General features: G+C 63.0%; 1 non-coding gene across 1 annotated transcript; it reads right to left on the reverse strand.

Annotated features, from left to right (window-relative positions):
* Positions 1-813: 813 nt before the first annotated feature.
* On the reverse strand, positions 814-918 carry LOC138189492 (U6atac minor spliceosomal RNA). Its single transcript, XR_011176055.1, has one exon. It is a non-coding gene; the product is annotated as a U6atac minor spliceosomal RNA (small nuclear RNA).
* Positions 919-16,732: the final 15,814 nt, after the last annotated feature.

Below are 16,732 nucleotides of genomic sequence, written 5' to 3' on the forward strand. Positions count from 1 at the left end.
TCGGAGATGCGCATCGTCACCTCCGCGCTGACCTCCGCGGGCGAGCTCGTCCTTACGAGGATGTCCAGTTCCTCGGGCACGTCCGGGGTCGTAATGGCGACCCTCCTCTTCTTACCCCTGGACGTCGCAGAGGCCAGCGACGAACGCGACGAGATCGAGGCGACGGACTCCTCGTCGTCGGACCTTACTCGCGTCCGCGGCCCTACTGCCACCGATGACGTGGCATAGTCGACCAGGGGCGGAGCGAGAAAAGCGTACTCCGGCCTGTCCGTGCTCCTGAGCGAGCTCCTCGTGCTCCTCCTCCTTGGAGATTCCTCCGCCATCTCCATCCCGTTGTCCTCGCCAGACGCAGAAACACGTCCGGGGGCCTGGCGGTCCACCCTCGAACGGCCGTGGTCGTGAGATGACGACGCAGCGGGGCCCACTTGACTACCCACAACTGCGCCGGTACTGGGGTCTCCCTCCCCTGCACCGTAAACGTTTTTACCTAGTTTCTTATCTTCCATGTTTGGTTTGCTTGTTTGGTCGCCGGGTCGTCAACAAATCTGCATCCTGGTGCCACTCACTCTTTCGCACCCTACCCCGGTCAAGGCCGGTGCAGGGTGACGGGGAGCCCCACGAGAAGGTGAGGTGAGTGGTCTTGGCAGATATGGGCCCACCAACTTCTCCGAAGTTCTCCGCACCGGATCAGCGAACCGACGGGTACCAAAGGCACCGACCAGCCGCCACCCGACTATAGGAGAACATCAGATCCATCGGGGTTTCCCAGGGCGTGGTCCTACGACCTGGGAACCCATACCCGCCTCGTGCTCCCCAAAAATTTGGTAAGAGCCGCCGAAAGGCGACAGTGCCTTACCATTTATATGTGTTCCATCCTTGTCTAGGGGAGTGCTAAACGTCTCTCCTTTCATACTACACAACCTAACCCCAACCTAACCCCAACCTAACCCCAACCTAACCCCAACCTAACCCCAACCTAACCCCAACCTAACCCCAACCTAACCTAACCCCAACCTAACCCCAACCTAACCCCAACCTAACCCCAACCTAACCCCAACCTAACCCCAACCTAACCCCAACCTAACCCCAACCTAACCCCAACCTAACCCCAACCTAACCCCAACCTAACCCCAACCTAACCCCAACCTAACCCCAACCTAACCCCAACCTAACCCTAACCCCAACCTAACCCCAACCTAACCCCAACCTAACCCCAACCTAACCCCAACCTAACCTAACCCCAACCTAACCCCAACCTAACCCCAACCTAACCCCAACCTAACCCCAACCTAACCCCAACCTAACCCCAACCTAACCCCAACCTAACCCCAACCTAACCCCAACCTAACCCCAACCTAACCCCAACCTAACCCCAACCTAACCCCAACCTAACCCCAACCTAACCCCAACCTAACCCCAACCTAACCCCAACCTAACCCCAACCTAACCCCAACCTAACCCCAACCTAACCCCAACCTAACCCCAACCTAACCTAACCCCAACCTAACCCCAACCTAACCCCAACCTAACCCCAACCTAACCCCAACCTAACCCCAACCTAACCCCAACCTAACCCCAACCTAACCCCAACCTAACCCCAACCTAACCCCAACCTAACCCCAACCTAACCCCAACCTAACCCCAACCTAACCTAACCCCAACCTAACCCCAACCTAACCCCAACCTAACCCCAACCTAACCTAACCCCAACCTAACCCCAACCTAACCCCAACCTAACCCCAACCTAACCCCAACCTAACCCCAACCTAACCCCAACCTAACCCCAACCTAACCCCAACCTAACCCCAACCTAACCCCAACCTAACCCCAACCTAACCCCAACCTAACCCCAACCTAACCCCAACCTAACCCCAACCTAACCCCAACCTAACCCCAACCTAACCCCAACCTAACCCCAACCTAACCCCAACCTAACCCAACCTAACCCCAACCTAACCCCAACCTAACCCCAACCTAACCCCAACCTAACCTAACCCCAACCTAACCCCAACCTAACCCCAACCTAACCCCAACCTAACCTAACCCCAACCTAACCCCAACCTAACCCCAACCTAACCCCAACCTAACCCCAACCTAACCCCAACCTAACCCCAACCTAACCCCAACCTAACCCCAACCTAACCCCAACCTAACCCCAACCTAACCCCAACCTAACCCCAACCTAACCCCAACCTAACCCCAACCTAACCCCAACCTAACCCCAACCTAACCCCAACCTAACCCCAACCTAACCCCAACCTAACCCCAACCTAACCCCAACCTAACCCCAACCTAACCCCAACCTAACCCCAACCTAACCCCAACCTAACCCCAACCTAACCCCAACCTAACCCCAACCTAACCCCAACCTAACCCCAACCTAACCCCAACCTAACCCCAACCTAACCCCAACCTAACCCCAACCTAACCCCAACCTAACCCCAACCTAACCCCAACCTAACCCCAACCTAACCCCAACCTAACCTAACCCCAACCTAACCCCAACCTAACCCCAACCTAACCCCAACCTAACCCCAACCTAACCCCAACCTAACCCCAACCTAACCCCAACCTAACCCCAACCTAACCCCAACCTAACCCCAACCTAACCCCAACCTAACCCCAACCTAACCCCAACCTAACCCCAACCTAACCTAACCCCAACCTAACCCCAACCTAACCCCAACCTAACCCCAACCTAACCCCAACCTAACCCCAACCTAACCCCAACCTAACCCCAACCTAACCCCAACCTAACCCCAACCTTTTTTTTTTTTTTTTTTTTTTTTTACGTGGAGAAATCCTCATGGACACCCGCTACTGTGAAAACAGCAGCGGGTAGTGTCGGACTCTTACCGACTAAAACTCCACGGTGGCCTGTCCTGACGTTTGGTCGAGGGACACCCGGGCTCTCTTGCGAAGTACTACCGGGGTGCCCCCTGTCGTCTATCTCCCTGTAGATCTTGAAGGGAGACGTCCTGTTCTTGTTTGGTCCGTTAGGGGGGGACCACGCCCCCTAACGCCTCGATCCTGTTCTCACGCTCCTAAGGCGGCGGCTGCGCCGCGCCTTCGTGGCGTCTGGTGTTTCTCTGATGCTGCTGCGACGTCCTCGAGGGATGGCGCGATCTTTCTCGGTCTCTTTCCGCCCGCTCCTTCGCGAGCATCACTTGCTCGCAGTACGTGCGGACGGCGACGAACTCCTGGCGCCCTCTGAGCATCGCCTCGACGACCGCTTCGGGGGCTAATCTCTCGCCGATGTCGAGCCGCAGGACGCGTCGCGGTTCTGCCCACGCCGGGCAGTGCTCCAGCGTGTGCTGCGCCGTGTCCTCCTCTTCCTCGCAGTGGTGACAGATGGACGTCACCTCCCGCCGAATCCTGAGCAGGTACTCGCCGAATACTCCGTGACCGGTGAGCACCTGCGTCGTCCTGAAGGTTAGCGGGACCCCGCCGTGTTCTCTCCAGGCGTCCCAGTTCGGAAGCACGGCGCGAACGGCGCGATGTGGTCGTACGGCGTCCTCCTCCACCAGTCGAGAGCGCCATCGCTCCCAGATCTCCGACTTCGTCTCCTCCCGGATGTTTCGGACCGTCTGGCTGTTGGACGGTGGCGTCGACGTCGAGCGCCTGTCCGAGCTCGGACCTCTCAGGTGTTCGTACACCCTTCGGAGCGCGAGGGCCTGCAGCTCGAACGGCGGGGACGCCGCCAGCACGGTCGCCGACGCGTAGGACACCGTCCTGTATCCTCTGGCGATGCGGATGGCGATCGTCCGCTGCAATCTTCTCACCAGGACCAGGCTGCGACGACTCGCCGCCAGATCTTCGGCCCAGACGGGAGCCCCGTAGAGGACTCGGGACCGGACCACTCCCTCGTAGAGTCGGCGGACTCCCAGTCCTGCTCCGCCGATGTTCGGTAGGAGGCCGCACAAGGCGTTGGCCGCGGCTGTCACCCTGGGAACCAGGAGCTCGAAGTGCGGTCCGAACGTCCATCCGCTGTCGATGGTGAGACCCAGGTATCTCATCTGGTGTCTCACCGGCACCTCTTCTCCGTCGATGGTCACGGAGAGGTCGGGAGGAGGGGTTCCTCTGCGGCGTTGGTCGAAGAACCAGAGGGCCTCGGATTTGGCCGGCGACACTCTCAGCCCGAGCGTCCGAATGGCGCGTACCGCGCATGCCACGGCGTTCTCCGCGTTGTTCACCGCCTCGTTCCACCATCGTCCCCCGGCCAGAACCAGCGTGTCGTCGGCGTAGCAGACCAGGCCCGCGCCCGGGGGCACGGGGCATCGGAGGACCGAGTCGTAGGCCGTGATCCACAGTATGGGTCCCAGGACCGAGCCCTGTGGCACGCCGCGCTCGACGCGTCTTCTCTCTTCCCCGTCCTTTCCGCTGTACAGGATCCACCGGTCGCTCAGGTACGCCCGGATCACCCCGACGAGATAGGCCGGAACCTCGAAGTATCGCAGGGCTTCCACTATCCTGGTCCAGGGGATGGAGTTGAAGGCGTTCGTGACGTCCAGCGATACCGCCAATCCCACCCCCTGGCGAGCGACCGTGTCCTCGGCCATGGATCGGACTCGCCTCACCGCGTCCACCGTCGAGCGGCCTCGGCGAAATCCGTACTGGCTTTCGTGCCATCCGGGCGTCCTCTCCGTCATGTGAGCCTCCAGACGGGCGGCGATGATTCGCTCGAACAGCTTCCCTACCTCGTCGAGCAGGCATATAGGCCTGTACGCGGACGGCGAGTCCGGCGGACGATCCTCTTTCCGCAGCAGAACCAATCTCGCCGTCCGCCACGTCCGGGGGTAGGCACCCTCCCTCAGGCATCTGGTGTACAGGTGTCGCAGGCGGGGAGCCATGGCGTCGATCGTCTCCGCCCACACTCGGCCTGGGATTCCGTCCGGACCCGGTGCCACGTCGCGGGATGCCATCCTTCTCGTGGCTTCGAAGAGCTCCTCTTCGGTGACTCCGAGCTCTTCGCTCCACTCCGTCGTCGTCACCGCCTCCTCGTCGTCGTCGTCGCCGCCGAAGCAGGAGGATGGCGCTGATCGTCCCGCGTCCCTGTCTTCCGGTGGGAACAGAGTACCGATGACCTTGTTCAGCAGCACCGGGTCCATGTTCGCGGTCAGCGGGGGCGCCGTAGGTCGCAGCTTCTTCGTCGCTATCTTGTACGGCCGCCCCCACGGATCGGATTCGACCGCCTCGACCAGCTCAGCCCAGCACCGAGCTTTCGCGATCTTGATCTCCCGCTGAAGAGTGCGTCTCGCCTCTCTGTACGCCTCGTAGCAGCTGGAGATCTCCTCTTCGTCGCGCGTCAGCCTGCGACGGCGGGCCCTCAGGAATCTTCTGCGGGCTCGGACGCAGCTCGCTCGCAGCTCCGCGATCTCCGGTGTCCACCAGTACACGCGGCGATCGCGTCTACCGCCCGGGACGGAGCGCGGCATCGAGGCGTCGCACGCCGCGCTCATGCGTCGGCGAAGTTCTTCCGCCTCCTCGTCGACGCTTTCCAACGATGATGCTGCTCCTGTTGTCCGTCGGGCGTCCCAACTCCAGGCGGAGACGGTGGCCGCCGCCCGCAGCAGGTCCTTGTCCCTCTCCTTGAGCCGCCATCGCGGTGGTGGGCGGGATCGATTCTCTCCTCGTCGTCGGGCGTCGTCGTCGTTGTCGGCCTGTGCAGTCTCGGGGGCCACCTCCATCAGTATGTAGAGGTGGTCGGACAGCGTTTCCATCCCCTCGGCCACTCTCCAGTCGTGGATCCGCCTGAACAGCTCCGGGGTAGTCCACGTGACGTCGACCACGGAGGACCCTCTCCATGCCACGCAGGTGCTCGCCGAGCCTCTGTTCGCCAGCACGAGCCCGAGACCCGCGGCCCAGTCGGTGAGCATCCTTCCCCGAGAGTTGGTACCGGGGTTTCCCCATTGCGTGGAATGGGCGTTAAAGTCCCCGAGGACGAGCGCCTGGCGGGGAAGGCATCTCCTGACGCACTCGCCGACCCTGTCCAGAAAGTCCCCGTACGCATCCAGGCCGATGTTGGGGGAGACGTAGACGGCCACCACCGCTATCCTAGCCCACTCGACCGCGACGAAGCCGCGGCCGCGATCGAGCGGAACGCCGGGGGCACTCGAGGCTGACGTCCAAGTTATCGCCGTGGCTCCGTCCAGGTCCGCGGTCCAGTTGGGAACGTCGGGAACGCGGTACGGCTCGGCCACCGCCGCGAGGGCGACCTCGTTCTCTCGGATGGTCTGAGAGAGCAGATCTTGCGCTCTTCTCGACCTACCGAGGTTGCATTGGAGGAGGCGCTCGAATTACGCGGTCACCTCCATGGCCTCCTCCCGACCATCCGCCGCTGCTGCTTTCGCGGCGCTTCCTGGACTCTTTTCCGCCGCTGGCTCGCGGATTAGTCTCCTCTTCTTCTTGGTCTTCGGGGGCGCGCAGGCCGCCCCGCCCATCCTGTGGTTGGCGGGTGCCCCGAGCGACTCGCACAGAGGGCACTTGGGAGCAGAGGCCGGACAGCCTCTGGCTCGATGTCCGCTACCGCCGCACCTGTAGCACAGATGCCCGCGATCCACGCCGGACACGCACGTTGCGCGCACGTGCCCCAGCTCCAGGCACTTGAAGCACTGGAGGGGCCGCTTCGGGATCGCTCTGATCCTGGCTGTCGACCAACCCAGGGCGATTTTCCCCGCCTGGGCTAGTTTGCGGGCTCCTGCCACCGGGCATTTGATCCACACGGACCCGAGGCCGCCCCTGGTGGCGCCGATCTCTCCGATGTGCATCTCGGCGCAGCCGCATCCTGCGGCCGAGGCCAAAGCTCGCCGCAGTTCGTCCTTTTTGACCGAGATGTCGATCCCGGTCACTTGGAGCTCGGCCATCCTGGTTGGTGTGGCGACTCTCACCGCCGTCGGATCCAGCGCCTCGGCCAGACGCGTCGCCAGCAGTGTCGCCTTTCCCCTGTCCCTGTCCCCAGGGACTCTGATGATTATGGCGCCCGTCATCGCCTTCCTCATGTCGACGGACTCCACACCCACCTCCGAGAGCGGGACCTTCGCTCTGGCTGCCTCCAGCACGTCGGCGTACGACATCCTGGCTCCCTCGTTCAACGTCAGAGTCACCGCGGATGTTCGCGGTGCTCGAGGGAGCGTGACCGTCTTGGGTGCCTGCGGCGGTCCTCTCTTCGCTGCGGCGGCGCTCGGTTTCGGCGCGCCTGTCGTCCTGGTCTGCGGTAGCCGCTGGCGTCCGCTCGTCGCCGGCGGAGCCACGGTCGCCCCGTTTCTCGCCGTCTCGACTCCAGCGGCGGCGGCGGCGGCGGCGGCGGCGGCTGTCTTCTTCCGCTTCTTCCGTTGTTTCTTCCCCCTCGACTCCACCACCGTCCACGACTCGCCACCCTCCTGCTCCCTCGGGAGCAACGCAGTTTGGGGGGTACGTAGAGTGGCGGGGCGGTCCGCGCCTCGACGCGCGTCGGGGGTCCGCGGTCGTTGTTTCCCGAGCAGCTCCTCGATGTCCCTGACGATGGAGGGTCTGAGCTCCCGGACCTCCTTCTCCAGGGCATCTAGGCGTGCCCTGTCGCTGTTGTCTTCCCGCGGAGGACGGCCATACTCGCACAGTGGGCCGGTGCATCGCGGACACTCCTGAACGCGAGCAGTCAATATCGCCAGCTGTTGGCGAAGGGCTGCGTTCTCTTGCTCCACCGCGGACAGCCTCGTGTCTACGACGTCGCTGTCGCGCGCCTGTCCGGTCCTTCTCCTGCAGGACTCGTGCTTCCAGGCGGCGGTGAGATAGCTCGCCGCGTCTTTTAGTGCCTTTATGCACGTTCCTTTCAGGTTGGACGATATCGTCGCAACCCTCATGATTTCGGAGATGCGCATCGTCACCTCCGCGCTGACCTCCGCGGGCGAGCTCGTCCTTACGAGGATGTCCAGTTCCTCGGGCACGGGCACGTCCGGGGTCGTAATGGCGACCCTCCTCTTCTTACCCCTGGACGTCGCAGAGGCCAGCGACGAACGCGACGAGATCGAGGCGACGGACTCCTCGTCGTCGGACCTTACTCGCGTCCGCGGCCCTACTGCCACCGATGACGTGGCATAGTCGACCAGGGGCGGAGCGAGAAAAGCGTACTCCGACCTGTCCGTGCTCCTGAGCGAGCTCCTCGTGCTCCTCCTCCTTGGAGATTCCTCCGCCATCTCCATCCCGTTGTCTTCGCCAGACGCAGAAACACGTCCGGGGGCCTGGCGGTCCACCCTCGAACGGCCGTGGTCGTGAGATGACGACGCAGCGGGGCCCACTTGACTACCCACGACTGCGCCGGTACTGGGGTCTCCCTCCCCTGCACCGTAAACGTTTTTACCTAGTTTCTTATCTTCCATGTTTGGTTTGTTTGTTTGGTCGCCGGGTCGTCAACAAATCTGCATCCTGGTGCCACTCACTCTTTCGCACCCTACCCCGGTCAAGGCCGGTGCAGGGTGACGGGGAGCCCCACGAGAAGGTGAGGTGAGTGGTCTTGGCAGATATGGGCCCACCAACTTCTCCGAAGTTCTCCGCACCGGATCAGCGAACCGACGGGTACCAAAGGCACCGACCAGCCGCCACCCGACTATAGGAGAACATCAGATCCATCGGGGTTTCCCAGGGCGTGGTCCTACGACCTGGGAACCCATACCCGCCTCGTGCTCCCCAACCTAACCCCAACCTAACCCCAACCTAACCCCAACCTAACCCCAACCTAACCCCAACCTAACCCCAACCTAACCCCAACCTAACCCCAACCTAACCCCAACCTAACCCCAACCTAACCCCAACCTAACCCCAACCTAACCCCAACCTAACCCAACCTAACCTAACCCCAACCTAACCCCAACCTAACCCCAACCTAACCCCAACCTAACCCCAACCTAACCCCAACCTAACCCCAACCTAACCCCAACCTAACCCCAACCTAACCCCAACCTAACCCCAACCTAACCCCAACCTAACCCCAACCTAACCTAACCCCAACCTAACCCCAACCTAACCCCAACCTAACCCCAACCTAACCCCAACCTAACCCCAACCTAACCCCAACCTAACCCCAACCTAACCCCAACCTAACCCCAACCTAACCCCAACCTAACCCCAACCTAACCCCAACCTAACCCCAACCTAACCCCAACCTAACCCCAACCTAACCCCAACCTAACCTAACCCCAACCTAACCCCAACCTAACCCCAACCTAACCCCAACCTAACCCCAACCTAACCCCAACCTAACCCCAACCTAACCCCAACCTAACCCCAACCTAACCCCAACCTAACCCCAACCTAACCCCAACCTAACCCCAACCTAACCCCAACCTAACCCCAACCTAACCCCAACCTAACCCCAACCTAACCCCAACCTAACCCCAACCTAACCCCAACCTAACCCCAACCTAACCCCAACCTAACCCCAACCTAACCCCAACCTAACCCCAACCTAACCCCAACCTAACCCCAACCTAACCCCAACCTAACCCCAACCTAACCCCAACCTAACCCCAACCTAACCCCAACCTAACCCCAACCTAACCCCAACCTAACCCCAACCTAACCCCAACCTAACCCCAACCTAACCCCAACCTAACCCCAACCTAACCCCAACCTAACCCCAACCTAACCCCAACCTAACCCCAACCTAACCCCAACCTAACCCCAACCTAACCCCAACCTAACCCCAACCTAACCCCAACCTAACCCCAACCTAACCCCAACCTAACCCCAACCTTTTTTTTTTTTTTTTTTTACGTGGAGAAATCCTCATGGACACCCGCTACTGTGAAAACAGCCGCGGGTAGTGTCGGACTCTTACCGACTAAAACTCCACGGTGGCCTGTCCTGACGTTTGGTCGAGGGACACCCGGGCTCTCTTGCGAAGTACTACCGGGGTGCCCCCTGTCGTCTATCTCCCTGTAGATCTTGAAGGGAGACGTCCTGTTCTTGTTTGGTCCGTTAGGGGGGGACCACACCCCCTAACGCCTCGATCCTGTTCTCACGCTCCTAAGGCGGCGGCTGCGCCGCGCCTTCGTGGCGTCTGGTGTTTCTCTGATGTTGCTGCGACGTCCTCGAGGGATGGCGCGATCTTTCTCGGTCTCTTTCCGCCCGCTCCTTCGCGAGCATCACTTGCTCGCAGTACGTGCGGACGGCGACGAACTCCTGGCGCCCTCTGAGCATCGCCTCGACGACCGCTTCGGGGGCTAATCTCTCGCCGATGTCGAGCCGCAGGACGCGTCGCGGTTCTGCCCACGCCGGGCAGTGCTCCAGCGTGTGTTGCGCCGTGTCCTCCTCCTCCTCGCAGTGGTGACAGATGGACGTCACCTCCCGCCGAATCCTGAGCAGGTACTCGCCGAATACTCCGTGGCCGGTGAGCACCTGCGTCGTCCTGAAGGTTAGCGGGACCCCGCCGTGTTCTTTCCAGGCGTCCCAGTTCGGAAGCACGGCGCGAACGGCGCGATGTGGCCGCACGGCGTCCTCCTCCACCAGCCGAGAGCGCCATCGCTCCCAGATCTCCGACTTCGTCTCCTCCCGGATGTTTCGGACCGTCTGGCTGTTGGACGGTGGCGTCGACGTCGAGCGCCTGTCCGAGCTCGGACCTCTCAGGTGTTCGTACACCTTTCGGAGCGCGAGGGCCTGCAGCTCGAACGGCGGGGACGCCGCCAGCACGGTCGCCGACGCGTAGGACACCGTCCTGTATCCTCTGGCGATGCGGATGGCGATCGTCCGCTGCAATCTTCTCACCAGGACCAGGCTGCGACGACTCGCCGCCAGATCTTCGGCCCAGACGGGAGCCCCGTAGAGGACTCGGGACCGGACCACTCCCTCGTAGAGTCGGCGGACTCCCAGTCCTGCTCCGCCGATGTTCGGTAGGAGGCCGCACAAGGCGTTGGCCGCGGCTGTCACCCTGGGGACCAGGAGCTCGAAGTGCGGTCCGAACGTCCATCCGCTGTCGATGGTGAGACCCAGGTATCTCATCTGGCGCCTCACCGGCACCTCTTCTCCGTCGATGGTCACGGAGAGGTCGGGAGGAGGGGTTCCTCTGCGGCGTTGGTCGAAGAACCAGAGGGCCTCGGATTTGGCCGGCGACACTCTCAGCCCGAGCGTCCGAATGGCGCGTACCGCGCATGCCACGGCGTTCTCCGCGTTGTTCACCGCCTCGTTCCACCATCGTCCCCCGGCCAGAACCAGCGTGTCGTCGGCGTAGCAGACCAGGCCCGCGCCCGGGGGCACGGGGCATCGGAGGACCGAGTCGTAGGCCGTGATCCACAGTATGGGTCCCAGGACCGAGCCCTGTGGCACGCCGCGCTCGACGCGTCTTCTCTCTTCCCCGTCCTTCCCGCTGTACAGGATCCACCGGTCGCTCAGGTACGCCCGGATCACCCCGACGAGATAGGCCGGAACCTCGAAGTATCGCAGGGCTTCCACTATCCTGGTCCAAGGGATGGAGTTGAAGGCGTTCGTGACGTCCAGCGATACCGCCAATCCCACCCCCTGGCGAGCGACCGTGTCCTCGGCCATGGATCGGACTCGCCTCACCGCGTCCACCGTCGAGCGGCCTCGGCGAAATCCGTACTGGCTTTCGTGCCATCCGGGCGTCCTCTCCGTCATGTGAGCCTCCAGACGGGCGGCGATGATTCGCTCGAACAGCTTCCCCACCTCGTCGAGCAGGCATATAGGCCTGTACGCGGACGGCGAGTCCGGCGGACGATCCTCTTTCCGCAGCAGAACCAATCTCGCCGTCCGCCACGTCCGGGGGTAGGCACCCTCTCTCAGGCATCTGGTGTACAGGTGTCGCAGGCGGGGAGCCATGGCGTCGATCGTCTCCGCCCACACTCGGCCTGGGATTCCGTCCGGACCCGGTGCCACGTCGCGGGATGCCATCCTTCTCGTGGCTTCGAAGAGCTCCTCTTCGGTGACTCCGAGCTCTTCGCTCCACTCCGTCGTCGTCACCGCCTCCTCGTCGTCGTCGTCGCCGCCGAAGCAGGAGGATGGCGCTGATCGTCCCGCGTCCCTGTCTTCCGGTGGGAACAGAGTACCGATGACCTTGTTCAGCAGCACCGGGTCCATGTTCGCGGTCAGCGGGGGCGCCGTAGGTCGCAGCTTCTTCGTCGCTATCTTGTACGGCCGCCCCCACGGATCGGATTCGACCGCCTCGACCAGCTCAGCCCAGCACCGAGCTTTCGCGATCTTGATCTCCCGCTGAAGAGTGCGTCTCGCCTCTCTGTACGCCTCGTAGCAGCTGGAGATCTCCTCTTCGTCGCGCGTCAGCCTGCGACGGCGGGCCCTCAGGAATCTTCTGCGGGCTCGGACGCAGCTCGCTCGCAGCTCCGCGATCTCCGGTGTCCACCAGTACACGCGGCGATCGCGTCTACCGCCCGGGACGGAGCGCGGCATCGAGGCGTCGCACGCCGCGCTCATGCGTCGGCGAAGTTCTTCCGCCTCCTCGTCGACGCTTTCCAACGATGATGCTGCTCCTGTTGTCCGTCGGGCGTCCCAACTCCAGGCGGAGACGGTGGCCGCCGCCCGCAGCAGGTCCTTGTCCCTCTCCTTGAGCCGCCATCTCGGTGGTGGGCGGGATCGATTCTCTCCTCGTCGTCGGGCGTCGTCGTCGTTGTCGGCCTGTGCAGTCTCGGGGGCCACCTCCATCAGTATGTAGAGGTGGTCGGACAGCGTTTCCATCCCCTCGGCCACTCTCCAGTCGTGGATCCGCCTGAACAGCTCCGGGGTAGTCCACGTGACGTCGACCACGGAGGACCCTCTCCATGCCACGCAGGTGCTCGCCGAGCCTCTGTTCGCCAGCACGAGCCCGAGACCCGCGGCCCAGTCGGTGAGCATCCTTCCCCGAGAGTTGGTACCGGGGTTTCCCCATTGCGTGGAATGGGCGTTAAAGTCCCCGAGGACGAGCGCCTGGCGGGGAAGGCATCTCCTGACGCACTCGCCGACCCTGTCCAGAAAGTCCCCGTACGCATCCAGGCCGATGTTGGGGGAGACGTAGACGGCCACCACCGCTATCCTAGCCCACTCGACCGCGACGAAGCCGCGGCCGCGATCGAGCGGAACGCCGGGGGCGCTCGAGGCTGACGTCCAAGTTATCGCCGTGGCTCCGTCCAGGTCCGCGATCCAGTTGGGAACGTCGGGAACGCGGTACGGCTCGGCCACCGCCGCGAGGGCGACCTCGTTCTCTCGGATGGTCTGAGAGAGCAGATCTTGCGCTCTTCTCGACCTACCGAGGTTGCATTGGAGGAGGCGCTCGAATTACGCGGTCACCTCCATGGCCTCCTCCCGACCATCCGCCGCTGCTGCTTTCGCGGCGCTTCCTGGACTCTTTTCCGCCGCTGGCTCGCGGATCGGTCTCCTCTTCTTCTTGGTCTTCGGGGGCGCGCAGGCCGCCCCGCCCATCCTGTGGTTGGCGGGTGCCCCGAGCGACTCGCACAGAGGGCACTTGGGAGCAGAGGCCGGACAGCCTCTGGCTCGATGTCCGCTACCGCCGCACCTGTAGCACAGATGCCCGCGATCCACACCGGACACGCACGTTGCGCGCACGTGCCCCAGCTCCAGGCACTTGAAGCACTGGAGGGGCCGCTTCGGGATCGCTCTGATCCTGGCTGTCGACCAACCCAGGGCGATTTTCCCCGCCTGGGCTAGTTTGCGGGCTCCTGCCACCGGGCATTTGATCCACACGGACCCGAGGCCGCCCCTGGTGGCGCCGATCTCTCCGATGTGCATCTCGGCGCAGCCGCATCCCGCGGCCGAGGCCAAAGCTCGCCGCAGTTCGTCCTTTTTGACCGAGATGTCGATCCCGGTCACCCGAAGCTCGGCCATCCTGGTTGGTGTGGCGACTCTCACCGCCGTCGGATCCAGCGCCTCGGCCAGACGCGTCGCCAGCAGCGTCGCCTTTCCCCTGTCCCTGTCCCCAGGGACTCTGATGATTATGGCGCCCGTCATCGCCTTCCTCATGTCGACGGACTCCACACCCACCTCCGAGAGCGGGACCTTCGCTCTGGCTGCCTCCAGCACGTCGGCGTACGACATCCTGGCTCCCTCGTTCAACGTCAGAGTCACCGCGGATGTTCGCGGTGCTCGAGGGAGCGTGACCGTCTTGGGAGCCTGCGGCGGTCCTCTCTTCGCTGCGGCGGCGCTCGGTTTCGGCGCGCCTGTCGTCCTGGTCTGCGGTAGCCGCTGGCGTCCGCTCGTCGCCGGCGGAGCCACGGTCGCCCCGTTTCTCGCCGTCTCGACTCCAGCGGCGGCGGCGGCGGCGGCGGCGGCGGCGGCGGCGGCGGCGGCGGCGGCTGTCTTCTTCCGCTTCTTCCGTTGTTTCTTCCCCCTCGACTCCACCACCGTCCACGACTCGCCACCCTCCTGCTCCCTCGGGAGCGACGCAGTTTGGGGGGTACGTAGAGTAGCGGGGCGGTCCGCGCCTCGACGCGCGTCGGGGGTCCGCGGTCGTTGTTTCCCGAGCAGCTCCTCGATGTCCCTGACGATGGAGGGTCTGAGCTCCCGGACCTCCTTCTCCAGGGCATCTAGGCGTGCCCTGTCGCTGTTGTCTTCCCGCGGAGGACGGCCATACTCGCACAGTGGGCCGGTGCATCGCGGACACTCCTGAACGCGAGCAGTCAATATCGCCAGCTGTTGGCGAAGGGCTGCGTTCTCTTGCTCCACCGCGGACAGCCTCGTGTCTACGACGTCGCTGTCGCGCGCCTGTCCGGACCTTCTCCTGCAGGACTCGTGCTTCCAGGCGGCGGTGAGATAGCTCGCCGCGTCTTTTAGTGCCTTTATGCACGTTCCTTTCAGGTTGGACGATATCGTCGCAACCCTCATGATTTCGGAGATGCGCATCGTCACCTCCGCGCTGACCTCCGCGGGCGAGCTCGTCCTTACGAGGATGTCCAGTTCCTCGGGCACGTCCGGGGTCGTAATGGCGACCCTCCTCTTCTTACCCCTGGACGTCGCAGAGGCCAGCGACGAACGCGACGAGATCGAGGCGACGGACTCCTCGTCGTCGGACCTTACTCGCGTCCGCGGCCCTACTGCCACCGATGACGTGGCATAGTCGACCAGGGGCGGAGCGAGAAAAGCGTACTCCGGCCTGTCCGTGCTCCTGAGCGAGCTCCTCGTGCTCCTCCTCCTTGGAGATTCCTCCGCCATCTCCATCCCGTTGTCCTCGCCAGACGCAGAAACACGTCCGGGGGCCTGGCGGTCCACCCTCGAACGGCCGTGGTCGTGAGATGACGACGCAGCGGGGCCCACTTGACTACCCACGACTGCGCCGGTACTGGGGTCTCCCTCCCCTGCACCGTAAACGTTTTTACCTAGTTTCTTATCTTCCATGTTTGGTTTGTTTGTTTGGTCGCCGGGTCGTCAACAAATCTGCATCCTGGTGCCACTCACTCTTTCGCACCCTACCCCGGTCAAGGCCGGTGCAGGGTGACGGGGAGCCCCACGAGAAGGTGAGGTGAGTGGTCTTGGCAGATATGGGCCCACCAACTTCTCCGAAGTTCTCCGCACCGGATCAGCGAACCGACGGGTACCAAAGGCACCGACCAGCCGCCACCCGACTCTAGGAGAGCATCAGATCCATCGGGGTTTCCCAGGGCGTGGTCCTACGACCTGGGAACCCATACCCGCCTCGTGCTCCCCAACCTAACCCCAACCTAACCCCAACCTAACCCCAACCTAACCCCAACCTAACCCCAACCTAACCCCAACCTAACCCCAACCTAACCCCAACCTAACCCCAACCTAACCCCAACCTTTTTTTTTTTTTTTTTTTACGTGGAGAAATCCTCATGGACACCCGCTACTGTGAAAACAGCCGCGGGTAGTGTCGGACTCTTACCGACTAAAACTCCACGGTGGCCTGTCCTGACGTTTGGTCGAGGGACACCCGGGCTCTCTTGCGAAGTACTACCGGGGTGCCCCCTGTCGTCTATCTCCCTGTAGATCTTGAAGGGAGACGTCCTGTTCTTGTTTGGTCCGTTAGGGGGGGACCACACCCCCTAACGCCTCGATCCTGTTCTCACGCTCCTAAGGCGGCGGCTGCGCCGCGCCTTCGTGGCGTCTGGTGTTTCTCTGATGTTGCTGCGACGTCCTCGAGGGATGGCGCGATCTTTCTCGGTCTCTTTCCGCCCGCTCCTTCGCGAGCATCACTTGCTCGCAGTACGTGCGGACGGCGACGAACTCCTGGCGCCCTCTGAGCATCGCCTCGACGACCGCTTCGGGGGCTAATCTCTCGCCGATGTCGAGCCGCAGGACGCGTCGCGGTTCTGCCCACGCCGGGCAGTGCTCCAGCGTGTGTTGCGCCGTGTCCTCCTCCTCCTCGCAGTGGTGACAGATGGACGTCACCTCCCGCCGAATCCTGAGCAGGTACTCGCCGAATACTCCGTGGCCGGTGAGCACCTGCGTCGTCCTGAAGGTTAGCGGGACCCCGCCGTGTTCTTTCCAGGCGTCCCAGTTCGGAAGCACGGCGCGAACGGCGCGATGTGGCCGCACGGCGTCCTCCTCCACCAGCCGAGAGCGCCATCGCTCCCAGATCTCCGACTTCGTCTCCTCCCGGATGTTTCGGACCGTCTGGCTGTTGGACGGTGGCGTCGACGTCGAGCGCCTGTCCGAGCTCGGACCTCTCAGGTGTTCGTACACCTTTCGGAGCGCGAGGGCCTGCAGCTCGAACGGCGGGGACGCCGCCAGCACGGTCGCCGACGCGTAGGACACCGTCCTGTATCCTCTGGCGATGCGGATG

Source organism: Bombus flavifrons, unplaced genomic scaffold (genome assembly GCF_040668555.2).
Source record: "Bombus flavifrons isolate JBK064 unplaced genomic scaffold, iyBomFlav1_principal scaffold0079, whole genome shotgun sequence".
Lineage (NCBI taxonomy): Eukaryota > Metazoa > Arthropoda > Insecta > Hymenoptera > Apidae > Bombus > Bombus flavifrons.